Raw genomic sequence first — 6,811 nt, 5'->3', positions numbered from 1 at the left:
TTATCATTTTTATTCCTTCATTTGACGTCAAACTCTTATTTTGAGTTTAGCATATGATTTATTAGGCCATTTAAATAATTTGTTGTTTCTTCTAAACAAAGGAAAATTCTTATTGTTCATCAATAAATGATGATGGGTAACCTAGTTTTTTTTTAAAGAATAGAGAGAAATTCTTAGGTGGTCCAGGACCACGAAATTTTCTTTGGTCACAACCAAAGAAAGAAGAGAGAGAAAATGGAAAGTATTTGTTTATTTGTGAAAAGAGAGAGAAGACAAAAATTCTATGCGTGACCAAACCAAATTTCTTGGTCCTGGTTCACACAAGAGTTTCTCGAGAATAGATACGTAGTTGTCATAAAAAATTAAGAACTTATACTTTTTTTCCTTCTTCTAAAATTTACATATCTGTTTCCCCGTCTCTTTCAAGGCATAATCATCTCCACTAACAAGAGTAAAATCTTATACCTCCTCTTAACCCACTTTTATATCTCTCTAATTTTTTTTCTCCATTGACATCATTCTTTGATCACATCTCTTCTAAGAGAGTATCAAAAATATCATTAATCTATTCATTATAAAAATCAAATGGACCCCACCATTTCACATGATATTTCTCCCATCAGCAAACCAAAATCTTCTCTATATAAACTCATTTCCACGCAAACATATTCTCTACCCCATGAAAGTTCCTACTTAGCTTCTCTCTACTCATCACCACCGCCAAGCAAGCCATGGAACCGCCATTACAACAACCACCAACCCCCCGCCCTCCCACCATTCTCGGAAAATACCAACTCACCCGCCTCCTCGGCCGTGGCAGCTTCGCTAAAGTCTACAAAGCTCATCCCCTCCACGACAACGCCACCACCGTCGCCGTCAAAATCATCGACAAGTCAAAAACCGTTGATGCCGCCATGGAGCCTCGTATAATACGTGAAATCGACGCCATGCGCCGTCTTCACCACCACCCTAACATCCTCAAAATCCACGAAGTTATGGCTACAAAAACCAAAATTCATCTTATCGTTGAATTCGCCGCCGGTGGTGAGCTTTTCTCCGCTCTCTCCCGTCGTGGAAGATTCTCCGAATCCACAGCTCGTTTCTACTTTCAACAGCTTGTCTCTGCGTTACGTTTCTGCCACCGTAACGGCGTTGCTCACCGTGATCTCAAGCCGCAGAATCTCCTCCTCGACGCTGATGGGAATCTTAAGGTTTCCGATTTCGGTCTATCTGCTCTTCCAGAACATCTCAAAGACGGACTACTCCATACTGCTTGTGGTACTCCGGCGTATACAGCGCCGGAGATTCTACGGCGCAGTGGCGGTTACGATGGATCAAAAGCTGACGCGTGGTCGTGTGGACTTATACTCTACGTACTTCTCGCCGGTTATCTTCCGTTTGACGATTTGAATATTCCAGCGATGTGCAAGAAGATTTCCCGGCGAGATTATCGGTTTCCGGATTGGGTTTCGAAACGGGCGCGTATTGTGATATATAGGTTACTTGATCCAAATCCGGAAACACGAATGAGTTTGGAGGGTTTATTTGCGAACGAGTGGTTTAAGAAATCGTTGAAACCGGAACCTGAACCGGAAAAGAGTGTTTTCGGGTATGATTATGGAAAGGAAGGGAAAGTTTTAGGTTTAAATGCGTTTCATATAATATCTATGTCTTCGGGTTTGGATTTGAGTGGTTTATTTGAAACGACGTCGTCTTCTCAAGGTGGTAATAATAATAATAATAATAATAATAATACATGGAGGGAGAAGAGGTTTACTTCTAGTGCAAAGATGGAAGTGGTGGAGGAAAAGGTGAAGGAAGTTGGAGGGGTTTTGGGGTTTAAAGTTGAGGTTGGTAAGAATAGTGCAATTGGATTGGTGAAAGGGAAGGTGAGTTTGGTAGTTGAAGTTTTTGAGATTGTGCCTTGTCAACTTGTTTTGGTGGCCGTTAAGGTGGTAGAGGGTGGTTTGGAGTTTGAGGATAATCATTGGGAGGATTGGAAAGTTGGTTTGCAAGATCTTGTGATTTCATGGCACAATAATCAAGAGTCTTCATGAGTATCCTACATATCCCATCCCATAATCCTAATCCTAAATGTATATATACATAGTAATACATATAGAGAGAGGATGTTAAGAGTACACCATCTACATATGGAGGGAGTGTGCATGTACGTAGTATGCTTTGAAGAATTAGTCGCTAAACATGACACATTTTGAACCTAAGATGACCAAGAAAATTAACTTTAGTATATGATGATGCTTAATAGAGGTTAAAGTGTTGACGTGGAGGTGGTTGTTAAGTCGCTCGAATACTCCGGCATGTTTGTATTACGAGTGGAGTTGGTGCCCCGGGAGTGTCTCTTGAGGTAATGTGATGCTGTCTTCTGGTTTTCTTGGTGTTTTGGCTGGGGATCGGTATTTTTGCTGGGTTTAATGTGGCTGTTAGGACAGAACAGCAGCTGTAAGTGCTGCTGTCTGTCTGCTGCGGAGCTGTTTGTTGTTTTTTCTGGCTTCTGGAGTTGCTGTTCGGTTAGGGGAGTGTATAGGGACTGTTTTGGGTTGGTTTAGGGATTGCTAGGGGCTTGAAATTTGATGTGTTTATTTAGATTTCAGACCCATAGCTTTTGCCTTAGTGTTTGGTTGTAATTTTGGTGTGTTGACGGGGTAGATGTTACGCCTATATGCGGCATCTTTGTATTGTTTTCTTATCCACCTCTTTGCGTCTTGCAAGAGTTTCGGTCTTAATAAATTTTGCCGATTCAAAAAAAACTTTTCAATTAACTTCTAGGATTATTGTTAAAATTACATGTGTGTTAATTTTATGTTGGTTTCATCTTTTTCTTCTTTTAAAGAAAAAAATATTACTATTATGTATATGAGCATGGTGCTAATGTGTTTCTTCTCCCGTTAGTTGCGATTAGTGATGATCATGTTATTAGATCCAACTTTATTATATAATACTGTATTTTGTTTCACTTTTTTCCTGCATATATCAACTTAGAAGAAGAACAGGAGAATATGAATGAAAACTATGTGAATTGTATTGAATGGAGAAGTTGTAAAGTAATATAATTGAGTGGGTTATGCTAGCTAACTAGGGATGGCAATGGGTATCCAATGAGCAGGGTACTATGGTGCCCATCCTCATACCTGCGTTTGTAAAAAATACCCGTACCCGAGCCCGTACTCTCGTGGGCAACAACTTTAGTGTCTTTCCTCATACCCTATGGGTACTTAAGTGCCCATACCCGCACCCATTACCTGCACTTTAACCATGAAAAGAAAATTAAATAACCACAATTGAAATAAAATTATGATCCAAAAAATTTCAAATCAACTAATAAAATAGTATGAATCGTAGTATTTAGCCAAATAAAAAAACATCCAAAATATCCCTAGAAAGAAAGACAAAATAGATACTTTACATCAGTTATACGTTAAAAAGTTGCAGTTGCATGTTAAAGTCATAATAAATCGTTACTAAAGTTTTTATTAATTTGCATTAAGCTGTTTTAGGGTTAGACTTAAATAGTTAAATAAATAAATTAATTGTACACAAAAAATAAATAAATTATTTATTTTTTCTTATGATCGTCAAATGCATTAAGTTTTTATGAACTTTCAACTTATGATCATCACGAATTGAACTATAATCAAATTGCTTTGGGCCGTTTACCAATGTCGATCAGTAATTGATGATTATACAATTCGAACAATTCAAATAAAATAAAAAAAGAGAATTTTTTATAATTAAAAATTATTTTTATTCTTATATTATATAAATACATACATGCGGGTTGCGGGACTGGGTAGTACAGTGCCCATACCCGTGCCAATACCCATTCAAATTTGCGGGTAATTACCCATACCCATGCCCGGACCCATGAAAGTGGGGTTTTACCCTACCCATAGCGGGTATTTTTTGCGGGTGGTCATAGGGTCTGGGTCCAATTGCCATCCCTATAACTAACTATGGTTACTTGACTCACAAGTAAACCCTATAATTAGATTAATCTCTTTCTAATTAACTCAATGATATCCGATCTAACTGCAACTCTAGCTAGTAACTAACAACGAATTTGTGGTAATCTAAAGTGTATACACTTTAACAACTATAAACTAGACTAGTAAACCAACACATTCTCGATATATGGTAATCTTATGTGCTGGCCCTCTAGAGTAGATCCTCCACAGTTTGAAGTATACAACCAACACAACTAGTTTTGTATCTGAATGTTGCGTAGCTCACTTACAATATTGAAAATCTATACATTTGATATAATTTATACATACAAATATGCTTAAAAAAAAAATCTCAAAAAATACATACAAATACGAAATATGTTAATGGATATTGCGATATAAAAACTTGTAACATGTTTCATATTTTTTTCTCTTTAAAGTTTTGGAATATTTTAATATATTTTAGTAGGAAAATTAAAAAAATATATAATTAGATTTTTTTTTTTTTGAAAATGAAAAATGCCTTCATTAATGAATTAACTCATGGGTGTACAAAGTTTGAATCTGTATAGGGACTTCCTCTATCCATACCTTGTTGGGCTCAGAGTGGGCCAATTGGGCCAAGCCATGAGCAACACTATTACCCAGCCTATGGGTGAACCGGAAGACACAAGAGTCAAAACAAGACAAAAGAGAGAAAATCTCTCGGACAACTAAACTAGTGTAGGTTCTATGAACCTTATCTTTGTTCTTCATTAGATCTACTAACTTCTCACTGTCCGTTTCAAATTCCATCCTTCGAAAGCCACAATCTCGAGCAAGACGAACCGTATGCAGGAGCGTTATAGCTTCAGCTGTGAGGGCACAGTGGAAACCTTTGGTGAGCCAGGTCGCTGCTGCCATAACCAATCCTTCAGTATTTCTTATTATTGCGCCTAAGCCCCATGAGCCCTTGGCTTGAAGATTGGCATCCGAGTTAGCCTTCAAAACCGAAGAGTTAGGTTTGACCCATTTGTTGATGCGGTGAGATCTGGGACCTTGAGAGTGGCGAGAGCTATGAAGAACATGGCCAGGGACTTACATGTTGGCTGATTTGAATGCTTGTATGCTGTTGTGAGCTCTGCTGATGATTTGTTCTTCAGGTACGATTAGATCTTCAAAAACGCTTTGGTTTCTTGCATGTCATATACTGTAAATTAGTGCTGTTGTATAAATAATGTTTTGCTCATAATTTGACTCAATGAAATTAAGGAGCCAGTCTTTAAAATCCATAATAGGTTGATTAAAGATCCTTAGTGTTAGTTGAGATCCAAACCAGGACCTAGTTATAAGAGGGCAAGACATGAAAACATGTGTGAGAGTCTCAGATTTTAAGTTACACCGAGGGCAAAGGATAGAGCAGTTGATCCCTCTGTTGATAAGTTTGCTTCTGATAGGTAGAGAGTCATTCAAAATTCTCCAAATAAGGTTCTTATGCCTAGGGATTGTATGCAGTCCCTAGAGCTTTTTCCATATAGACATAGGAAGCAGAGGGATTAGGGAGAGCTTTCCAAACTTGTATGGCTTTGTAACCACTCTTAACTGTATAATTACCATCAGGTTCAAACATCCACATCAAGTCATCTTGGTGATTGAGATTAACTACGGGGATTTGTTCAATTTGACACTTATCCAATGGTATGAAGGTGCTTTCCAAGACACTGAAATTCCAATTGGTGCTATCATTCATGATTAGATCCTGAACTTTACCAGGTTGGTGGGATGTACCTTTTTGAGTAAGTACCTTGAAATTTGGCTGAAAGGGTAGCCAGTTGTCTTCCCAGACATCAACTGATCTGCCATTACCTATCCTCCAACATGAGCCTTTATTAATTGTCCATAAAGAACTATGCATACTCCTCCAAGCATAGCTTGGATTGCAGCCTATAGAGGCTTTAAAAACTGTAGAATTGGGGAAGTATTTGGCTTTATAACATCTAGCAATAAGAGAATTAGGATTTGAGTGAAATCTCCAGACTTGCTTAGCCAGCATAGCCATATTAAAATCTCTAAGGGATCTGAAACCCATACCTCCTTCATATTTGGAAGTAAAAAGCTTGTCTTTTTTAACACAATGGATTTTCCTACTATCCCCTGAGCTGCCCCACCAAAATCTGCAGACATTGCTTTCAATTTTTTCAACCAAACCTTTAGGGAGAAGGAAACAACTCATGATGTAGGTGTGAATGGCCTGAGCAACTGCCTTAATGAGCACACTTCTACCCTTAAAAGAGAGGTTTCTTTCTTTCCATCCTTTCAATTTCTTCCAGATTCTATCCATAATGAAATTAAAATCAATCTTTTTGGACCTTCCAAGATGAGTAGGCATACCTAAATATTTAGAGATGCAGGTGGTAATCTTGATAGGTAGCTGGTCCTGAAATGCTTTCTTTGCCACCAAATCAATATTAGGACTGAAAATCATTTCTGACTTATCCATATTTACCCTTTGTCCTGAAGCCTTCTGATAGATATCAAGGATGCTTTTGATGGCTTTTGCCTCTGCTGGCTTAGCTTTACAGAAAAGGATGCTGTCATCTACATAAAGTAGATGAGATATAGATGGGGCGTTGGTGGCTATAGAGATTCCGTGAATGACTCCATCTTCCTGACCTTTAGTGATTAAACCAAAGAGAACTTCAGAGCAAATTATAAAGATATAAGGAGAAAGGGGGTCCCCTTGTCTCAAACCTCTATTAGGGAGGAAAGGAGCAGAGGGCTGACCATTAATAAGCACAAAGAAGGAAACAGAATTGATACAACTCATAATAAGAAGGATCAGTTTATTAGGAAAACCTATACTCCTT

General features: G+C 38.1%; 1 pseudogene across 1 annotated transcript; it reads left to right on the top strand.

The window, feature by feature from the left end:
• The first annotated feature begins 731 nt into the window (after positions 1-731).
• On the top strand, positions 732-2,977 carry LOC146956811 (CBL-interacting serine/threonine-protein kinase 7 pseudogene; annotated as a pseudogene). The gene has a single exon (XR_015021170.1). The product of XR_015021170.1 is annotated as a CBL-interacting serine/threonine-protein kinase 7 pseudogene (transcript).
• The last annotated feature ends 3,834 nt before the right edge of the window (positions 2,978-6,811 follow it).

This window comes from Medicago sativa, chromosome 1, assembly GCF_051527215.1.
Source record: "Medicago sativa cultivar Bolivia chromosome 1, Bolivia_mono, whole genome shotgun sequence".
NCBI classification, from domain to species: Eukaryota; Viridiplantae; Streptophyta; class Magnoliopsida; order Fabales; family Fabaceae; genus Medicago; species Medicago sativa.
The sequence above is the reverse complement of the archived record's forward strand: the minus strand, read 5'-3'. Positions and strand labels throughout refer to the sequence as shown.